This window comes from Myxocyprinus asiaticus, chromosome 30, assembly GCF_019703515.2.
Source record: "Myxocyprinus asiaticus isolate MX2 ecotype Aquarium Trade chromosome 30, UBuf_Myxa_2, whole genome shotgun sequence".
Taxonomy (NCBI): Eukaryota; Metazoa; Chordata; class Actinopteri; order Cypriniformes; family Catostomidae; genus Myxocyprinus; species Myxocyprinus asiaticus.
The window spans coordinates 14,220,805-14,231,684 of record NC_059373.1 but is presented as its reverse complement, the minus strand read 5'-3'; positions in this window follow the sequence as shown (position 1 = coordinate 14,231,684).

Here is a 10,880-nt window from a genome sequence, read left to right as displayed (position 1 = left end):
TCCCCTCTTCTCCCCTCAAACACACACACGAAGGGGGAGTCCCACACACCACACACACCTCAGACCAGAACAAACACACCTCAGCAGGTTTGTGTGTATGTGAGAGAGAGAGAGAGAGAGTACAAGGTGAAGAGATCTGTCACTGACAGCATGTCAAACCACCACTTTGAATACATCACAGGAGAAGTTGCAAGAGGCCCTTTTATGGCAGAAAGGAGAAAGAAAACAGAGAAAACAGAAAAAAAGAACTTGACTTGCTGTAAATGACATGCGGAGTGTCGCAGTATAAACTTTTTTTTTTTTTTTTTTATGAATACCAACATGGCTTTTTTTTTTTTTTTTACATCAAACGGTACTAGCTAAATATTAGATAATGGAATGTGACATATTACTGATTCAGCATAACCCCTTTAAGGTAATTCAGCAGTGCTCATTTAAAACATTTAAAAAGTTGCCAACTTTCAATTTGCTCCACCTGTTGCTAATAAGAACCAAAAGTTTAAGAAGCACATAAAATATTTGCTTAGATCAACTACAAGCCTTAAATTGGTAATTTAGTAAAAAAAAAAAAAGAAAAAAAAAAATGTTAGGCTATATGGTCATTAAGCTCTAATAATGCAACTAACTGCACTTGCGTGTGATTTAAAATACTATTGAAGTAACAACATTTCTATCAGAAAGACTCGCAGACTTGAGTGAAATTTAAGATGACATTTATTTGATGATATAAAACAGAAATGTAATGTCTCTCTTTGGCATAAGCCCCGTCTGGCGGTCCGAAGAAGTTGTACTCCGAACCGTCATATCCTGCCGGAGATAGGAGGCAGGGGCGAGGAGCCTGCCCCCATGCAGGACGGGACTTGACTGGTGATGGTGGGGTGGTGGAGGTTGCCATGTTAGCACACTGAAACAGCAATGTGATAGACTGTGAGCAAACTTACATTGGCTAAGAGTTACCTAGCTAATGGTGCGATGTACAGCTGCTAGTCTTCCCGCTAGAACTACACTGCGCTTACATTCCTGAATGGTTAGATGCTTTTCATTTCTCTTGTCTACCGCTGTCTTATCCATAAATCACTTTGAAGTGCTGTCATTATACAAGAGAAAAGAAAGTAGAACCAGGCGCCGTCTTTTCCAGCGAACACAACAGTTCTGGAAAAGCCACCTTCGAAGATTTATCAAACAAAACCAAAAAAAATAATAAAACATTCTTTCTATGCAGTGGAACTGTTAACATTTTTGCCCCGTTTGCAACCACAAAATAGCACCACAACTTTAATATGTGGAAACATTCTGATCCCTCTTTGTGTATCTGTACATAACATGAGTTTCAAATATCTAGCTTTGACATCTGAACTCTAAAATATCCATGAATGTTACACTTGCATTGCTATGTTTTGCTCTGAGCATGTTAGGACACATTCACATTCAGTGTATACATTTCTGTAATGAATTTAGCTGCCAAGAAGTCCAGTGAATATGTGTTTCATTAGAATTCCTTGATGCTTTTAAAGTTTGGACAACTCATATGGCCTATTCCATTGTGTGTTTCCTTAACAACAAATTTAAATATAGGTCTGCACGCAAAGGCAAACAACATGGAAACTGGCAACTCATATTGTTGATAAATGCGTAGGTGATCGTGCAAAGGGCAGGAGAGCTAGTTGCTATGAATCAGTGTAAATATTACATGCTAACATGCAATCATCTTTTGTAATCTACAACCAGCGTAACGCTAGAATGCATTTTCACTTTTCCTTGTTTAACTCTGACTCAAACTCCAGCATGATTTGTCACAACTGAATTCAAAATGCGCAGTAAAAAGCTGATCATGTGTTTATTTATTTATTTATTGGTTTATTTGTATAGTGATAGTACAAAAACATAATTTCAGCACAACAACAAAAAAGATGCATTGTACATTAAGATTATAGCACATGCTAATTTGCATCTCAGGTCCCTAGTGTAACAGGTTCTTTAATTTACTTGTAAAATGAGGAACCAGACGAATTTCCACCTTTCTCTCGTCTTTATTAAACAAGTCACTTTCAGTGTCACAAATACATTTCATATACACACACAGCACACACACAGCAAGCGTGTATCACTCCTCTCCTCCTCTGTGACTCTCAGCTCCCTTTTATCACTGTCGTCTCTCACTGCAACACAGAACAGCTGTTATTAAAATTGCCCACAGATGTAACTATTTATTGCTCTCCATTCACAAATCAGCGCTTGACCACGCCCCTACCTCCACATACCCCCATCACCCAACTCAGGCTGGAGAGCCATCTGGCCTGCCCCCTACTCCCCACCCCCCCACATTTCTAGAGAGGAAGTCCGTGACAGCCATCTGCACCCCCGGTCTGAGGACCACCTCGAACTTAAACGGCTGAAGAGCCAGATACTAACAGGTGATCCATGCATTGGTGTCCTTCATGTGATGGAGCCACTGGAGCGGGGTTTGGGCAGAACAGAGGGTGAAAACCCATCCCAGGAGGTAATACCAAAGGGTAAGGATAGCCCACTTGATGGCCAAACATTCCTTCTCAATGGTGCTGTACCTCGACTCTCCTCTCCCTCGACCGCCTGAGACAACATGGCTCCCAATGCCCTATCCGACACATCGGACTGTAAAACAAAAGGTCAAAGTCAAAGCCTGTTGGCACAGCTCCGTCCACTAGACCGGATCTGGCGCTCCCTTTTTAGTAAGATCAGTCAGCAGGCTGGTGACAGTCAAATAATTAAACACAAACTGTCTCACCTCCTTATTGGTCTTGAGTCTTGGGCAAGTCGTAATTGCGATCTTATCAATTTGGGGATGCACCCGCCCATGTCCCAAGTGGAAGCCCAGATACTGTACTTCCACCCACCCAATTGCACATTTCGTTGGGTTTGCCATGAGCCCCACCCGCCACAGTGATCTCAGGACAGCCCTTAGGTGCTGCATGTGCCGCTTCCATTCATTACTGTAAATGATGATTTCATTAAGATAGGCAGCAGCATATGCCGCGTGTGGGTGGAGGACTCTGTCTATGAGCCGTAGTTGGAGCCCCAAACAAACTGAACGGAAGGGACACAAATTGGTGCAAGGAAAATGCAGTTTTTTAACGGGACATGGGAGTCAAGGGGATCTGCCAATATACCTATGTCAAATCCATTGTCGAATAAAAGCGAGCTGCGTCTAACCAATCTAACAGTTCGTCAATATGAGGCATCGGATATGCGTCAAATTTAGACACCGCATTGACTTCTTGAAAATCCACGCAGAACCGAACAGACCCATCAGCCTTAGGTACTAGAACCACTGGGCTGGACCAGTCACTGTTGGATTCTTCTATTAATCCCATCTCAAACATGGCCTTAATTTCTTCCCATACCACTTGTTTCTTATGTTTGGGTAACCTATAGGGGCGGGTGCATACCACTACCCCTTGGGTTGTCTCAATGTGGTGTTCTATGAGATTCGTATGACCAGGCAGAGACAAAAACAAGTCAGGAAATTCCATTTGTAATTTGGCCACCTCCGTGATTTAGGACGGTGAGAGGTGGTCTACACAAGGGACCGGGGGTGACTTTATTTTGGTGTTTTAGATTCACCTCCGGTCCAAGCTCCTCCCTCTCCAGTATCACTGTTGCAAAAGACACGGGCACCTCCTCTTTCCAATATTTTAGGAGATTGAGGTGATACACCTGCCATGCTCCACCTCTATCTGTTCGTTCGACCTCATAGTCGACTTCCCCAACTCGCTGTGTGACCACAAAGGGCTCTTGCCACTTGGCGAGTAATTTGGAGCTCGATGTTGGTAGCAATACAAGTACTTTATCTCCCAGTGCGAACTCCTGCAGCCGAGTACTCCATGATACAGTAGGGACTGGTGTTCTTGAGCTTGTAGCAAATGCTCCTGTGATAATCGCCCAAGTGTGTGGAGTTTTGCTCTCAGGTCAAGAATGTACTGAATTGGGGCCTGGGTAGCTCAGTACCACCCCTGGAGTTCGCTAGCTCACTAGTTCGAATCCCAGGGCATGCTGAGTGACTCCAGCCAGGTCTCCTAAGCAACCAAATTGGCCCGGTTGCTAGGGAGGGTAGAGTCACATGGGGTAAACTCCTCGTGGTCGCTAATGTGGGGCGTTCTCAGTGGGGCGCGTGGTGAGTTGAGCGTGGTTGCCGCGGTGGATGGCGTGAAGCCTCCACATGCGCTATGTCTCCGTGGCAACGCGCTCAACAAGCCACGTGATAAGATGCACGGGTTGACGGTCTCAGGCGTGGAGGCAACTGGGATTCGTCCTCTGCCACCCGGACTGAGGCAAATCACTACGTGACCACAAGGACTTAAAAGCACATTGGGAATTGGGCATTCCAAATTGGGAGAAAAAAAAAAAGAATGTACTGAATTTCATTTTTAGTCTGTGAAGGACCCTCCTCCCAATTTTCTTTTAGGACGTCCAACACGCCACACGGCTGGCATCCATACAGTAATTCAAATGGGGCGAATCACATGGAGGCTTGCGGGCCCTCTCGAACTGCAAATAATAGGGGCTCAAGCCACTTATCCCAATTCTGAGCATTTTAAGAATCATTTTCTTAAATGTTTTATTAAACTGTTCAACCAGTCCATCTGTCTGAGGATGGTACACACTGGTCCCGAATCAACTTAATCCCCAGTAATACGCTGCACGAGTCTGTGTTTGTAGCGCCTAGCCTGCTTCGCATTGCTTATTCTCGCTTATTCATGTTCATCATTTTATCCTTTGCCATTTTACCATGTACTTCGGGTTTTTCCACTTTTCTATGGTTTCAACTGCGTGTATTTTACCGTACGCACCCATTACTCTCTTTTTTCTTTTCTTTTTTCCCACATGTCTACATCTCACGCCTCATGCATTCGTTTTATTCAGTGTGTTTTACACTGATTACTGCATCAATCTCAAACATCTGGGGCCTCATGTATAAAACTTTGCATAGATTTCATCCTTAAAGTGTGCGTACGCACAAAAGGCAGATTTATAAAACTGTACGTACACCAGAACCTGCGCATAGTTCCCTTAATAAATCCCAGCTAGCGAAAGATTGTGCTTACATGCACGTGATTCATTCCCCACCCCTTCTCCTCTCCAAAACAACCATATATGGAGTGTACAACGCCTGTTTTTACTATGCATATCCTCATCTGCATACAATTACCATATGCATTTCACTATCCATACATGTGATTACTGCGTTTAACGGTACGAGAAACTGTATTATAAGAGATAAGACTGTAAATGTCACATGTGCCCAAAGGTTAGATGCTGCACCATGAAGAAACATTATTTATTAAGATATGAACTTGTTTACAAAGAATATATCTTGAATAACCCTTGGTGAAATGTTTTTATCTTTGCAGACATAAATCTAACCTAAGCAATTTTGCTTCTCAGAAAACCTTTTAAATCATTTTAAGTGTGTTTTTATTGAGAAGTTAAATATTTAGTACTGGAAACAAAATGAAAATTTTTAAAATTCTTTGTGCAGCATTGTCTGATATCATTGGACTACTAAGATTTTATATTTGACTGGTATTTTATTTATATACAGCTGAATGGCAAATGTACTTTTCATGATGTTTTTATTAGACTAGTAAGGGTTTCATTGCGATGAGGGTCAGGATGAAGTGGAGCAGGCAGCACATTTGATGCACATTTTATGTGCATTGCTGTACCTGTTTGCAGCTGTACAATAATGTTTCTGATGAGACATGTCTCTCCAATGATCTGTTTGACTACTGAATGTGGACAGCAGTGCCTGTCTTATAGCTACTGTCTGTTTTACTTAGCCATTTCACATCAGTCAGAGTCAAAGTGCACATCACATTACAGATCATCTTTATCCAAATGCTGTACTTATCTCAGTACATGATTGCAATAGAACAGAAAATATCTCAAACTAAGAAATCTTCGCTGTCATTTTTAGTTACTGTATGTTCCTACTCTATGATGACACGGGAAAGTTCTCCAAACGCAGCACATCCCAAACCAATATTTCCCTTTTACAGCTTATATTGGAATACCTTTTTAATTAGTTACATACAAATAATATAGCCTTCTATTGGCTTAACGATTACTTCTGTTTCAAGTGCTTAACTACATAGTTTATTTTATTCTAAATGTGAATTAAATGAAAATCAGAGTTTATAACCAGTCTGTTCAGTTCATTATTTGTCCAGCTCCACACTCCACACACTCCAGTAAAAACTGCGAACGCACAGTCAAGAATATCCGGACGGTGCGCACATATTTACGGCAAGTTTATTTTTTATAAATCACGATATGTTCGTGGGAAATTGCTAACGCACATTTAAATGCCCATTTTGTGCGTACGCAACGTTTATACATCAGGCCCCTGCTGATTAGGAACCACATCTAACCACATCGATCTCAATCCCTTGCCACTCAAGAACAACCACAACAACAACAAACAAGTGTGGTAAGTCATGGCATCTGCTCATGTTATTTCTTTCTGCATTGCATGCCACATGTTTACTATAGCTTCTTCCATCAGCAGTGAGGGATTCACGTGTAATAAATGTAAGGAATTAGTCAGGCTGACAGAGAAGATTAATGAGTTAGAGACATGCATCTGAATGCTAGTGGAGGTCAGTAAGAAAGAGAAGTCAGTAGATACTGTTTCGGATGCGGGTAGTACAACGAGCAACACACACACTTTGGTTCCGTATGTAGAGCCCCCGCAGCAGTGTGTTTGGGTGACGTCTCTGCAGCATACTCAGCAAATCGACAACACTCTCCCATTCCTGTTAGGGTTTCCAATCGATTCTCCCCACTCAGTGATGCACCCACTGAGAATCATTTCAAAAGAGGCTTAATAATTGGTGATTCTATTGTAAGGAATGTGGAAATAGAGACTCCAGCCACCATTGTTAAATGCATTTCCGCGGCTTGAACGTCTGACATCAGATCAAATTTGCAAGTGCTGCCTAATGCTAAACGTAGATTTTCTAAAATTGTTATTTATGTTGGCACTAACGATGTCCGGCTTCACCAGTCGGAGATCACTAAAGATAATGTTAAAGGTGTGTGAACTTGCAAAAACTATGTCAGACACTGTAATATGCTCTGGCCCCATCCCTGCTCATTGTGGTTTACAGTATATTAGTGTCACTGAATGGCTGGATGTCTGAGTGGTGTCTGGATTAAAGTGTAGGATTTATAGACAATTGGAAGAGTTTTTGGGGTAGACCTGACCTGCCAAAGAGAGACGGACTCCATCCCTCCTGGGAAGGTGCTGCTCTCCTCTCTAATAATTTGGCTCATAGTCAATAGTGATAGTATTTGACTAACTGGGGCCCAGGTCAGGAAGCAGGCAAAATGGTTAATCCAAACGTCTGCTAGCTGCCTTGAGATGTCACACAGGTCACATAAACTACAACACAGAGACTGTATCACCTAGATATCATACATAGATTGTGTCTGTTCCCTGAACAACCAAACATAAAACTCTCACTAAATCATTTAGAAAAAATGTGATTAAGGGCAAATGAAGATAAACATCATATAAAGGTAGGGCTACTAAACATTAGATCTCTTTCTACCAAAGCACTAATTGTAACAGAAATTATTACAGATCATAGTTTGGATGTGCTCTGTTTGACTGAAACCTGGCTTAAACCGGATGAATATATTAGTTTAAATGAATCTATTCCCCCAGGTTATTAAACATGAGACTCGTCTGAAGGGTAGAGGAGGAGTTGTTCCTACAATTTACAGTGATGTTTTTGGTGTTACTCAGAGGACAGGATATAAGTTTAAGTCTTTTGAACTAATAATGCTTAACATGACACCGTCAGATATGAATAAAAAATCTTTGTCGTCTTTTGCCCTTGCTACAGTATATAGATCACCTGGGCCGTACTCTGGTTTCCGTGGTAAATTTGCAAATATTCTATCAGATCTAGTAGTTAATGTAGATAGAGCTTTAATTGTTGGTGACTTCAACATTCACATAGATGAATAAAATGACACATTGGGATAAGCATTTATCGATATTCTCAACTCTATTGGAGTCACTTACAATGTGACAAGATCAACTCATCGCCATAATCATACGCTAGATTTAATTCTGTCATATGGAGTTGATGTTGATACTATAGAAATTCTACCGCAGAGCGATGACAACTCAGATCATTACCTCGTCTCTTGTTTGCTGCGATCAGCTAATGTCACTCAGTCTACACCACGCTATCTTTCAGTATGTGAGCCATTCAATTTTATGCAGAGTTATAGATCATGATAGATGTTTCTGGTTCCAGCAGCCCTAACTAAAGCAGCCTAATTGTGAGTTGATGGATAAATGAGGTGTATGCCTGGCTAAATAGATGAGTCTTTAGTCTAGACTTAAACTGAGTGAGTGTGTCTGCATCCTGAACAGTGCTAATGCAAGTCTACTAATGCCAACATATTTCTCCAGCCTATTCAAGAGAATGTCGTGATCCATTGTGTCGAAGGTAGCACTAAGATCTAAAAGCACTAGAAGAGAAGTGCAGCTGCGATCAGATGATAAGAGCAAGTCATTTGTAACTCTTATAAGTGCAGTCTCTGAACTATGATGGGGCCTAAATCCTGACTTAAATTGTTCATATATATCATATCTCTGTAGAAATGAACATAGTTGGGAGGACATTACCTTTTCTAGTATTTTCAACATAAATGGTAAATTTGAAGTCTGTAATTTGCCAATTCTCCAGTATCAAGCTGTGGCTTCTTAATAAGTGGTTTGATAACTGCCATTTTAAAGTTTCTTGGGACATGTCCCAAGGATAGCAAGGAGTTAATAAAATTAAGAAGAGGTTGTGGCTTTTGATTTTTTTGATAAGATTTGTTTGCTCTTCACAACCTATGACAGTGAAGGATTGAAGTTGCTTGTGAGGAAAATTATGAGACACTGTTTTCTGAAGTGCTGTGACAGTTGATTGAATAGTTCCAATTTTATTTCTGATTATTTCAATTATATCAGTAAACAAATTCATGAAGTCATTACTATTGTGCTGTGATGGAATATCTGGTTCAGTCGATGTTTTATTCCTAACCAATTTAGCCACAGTACTGAATAAACACTTATGAATGTTGTGGTTATTTTCTATGAGTTTGCTAAAATATGCTGACCTGGCAGCTTTTAGTGCCTGTCTGTAGCTACAGACACTATCCTTCTATGCACCACGAAATACATCTAATTTTGTATTCTTCCACTTGCGCTCCATTTTCCAAGCTGCTCTCTTTAGAGCATGAGTGTGATCATTGTACCATGGTGCGGGGCCTTTTTCTTTAATTTTCTTTAATAACACTATCAAGAGTGCTAGAGAAGACTATTTATATTTTCTGTTATTACATCAAGTTTTTCAAGACTTTTTGGCTAACTGAGTATTTGAGACAATTCTGGAAGTTTATTAGTGAAACTATCTTTAGTGGTCGAAAGAGTAGTTCTACCTGAATGATAGCATGGTGTAGATTGAGTGACATTAGCTGATCGCAGCAAACAAGAGACGAGGTAATGATCTGAGTTGTCATCGCTCTGCGGTAGAATTTCTATAGTATCAACATCAACCCCATATGACAGAATTAAATCTAGCGTATGATTATGGCGATGAGTTGATCTTGTCACATTGTGTGTGACTCCAATAGAGTTGAGAATATCGATAAATGCTTATCCCAATGTGTCATTTTATTTATCTATGTGAATGTTGAAGTTACCAACAATTAAAGTTCTATCTACATTAACTACTAGATCTGACAGAAAATTTGCAAATTCACCAAGGATACCAGAGTACAGACCGGATGATCTATATACTGTAGCAAGGGCAAAAGATGACAGAGATTTTTATTTATATCTGACGGAGTCACATTAAGCATTATTAATTCAAAAGACTTAAACTTATATCTTGTCCTCTGAGTAACACCAAAAACGTCACTGTAAATTGTAGCAACACCTCCTCCTCGACCCTTCAGATGAGGCTCATGTTTATAACAATAACATGGGGGAGTAGGTTCATTTAAACTAATATATTCATCCGGTTTAAGCCAGGAAACAGAGCACATACAAACTATAATCTGTAATAATTTATTTTACAATTAGTGCTTTGGTAGAAAGAGATCTAATGTTTAGTAGCCCTACCTTTATATGATGTTTATCTTTTTTTTTCAAGTTTGACCGTAATACATTTTTTTCTAAATGATTTTGTGAGAGTTTTGTGTTTGGTAGTTTGGGGAACAGACACAGTCTCTATATGATATCTAGGTGATACAGTCTCTATGTGTTGTAGTTTATGTGACCTGTGTGACATCTCAAGGCAGCTAGCAGACGTTCGGATTAACCAGCTTGTCTGCTTCCTGACCTGGGCCCCAATTAGTCAAATACTATCACTATTAAGACTATGAGCCAAATTACTAGAGAGGAGAGCGTCACCTTCCCTGCAAGGATGGAGCCCGTCTCTCTTTAGCAAGTCAGGTCTACCCCAAAAACTCTTCCAATTGTCTATAAATCCTATGCTATTCTCCAGACAATACTCAGACATCCAGCCATTCAGTGACACTACTATAAACCTAGTCACCACGATGAGCAGTGAGGGGGCCAGAGCATATTACAGTGTCTGACGTCATTTTTGCAAGTTCACACACCTCTTTAACATTATCTTTAGTGATCTCTGAATGGCGAAGCCGGACATCGTTAGTACCGACATGAATAACAATTTAAAAAAATCTATGTTTAGAATAAGCCAGCACTTGTAAATTTGATCTGATGTCTGACACTCAAGCCCTGGAAATGCATTTAACAATGGTGGCTGGAGTCTCTATTTCCACTTTCCTTACAGTAGAATCACCAATTATTA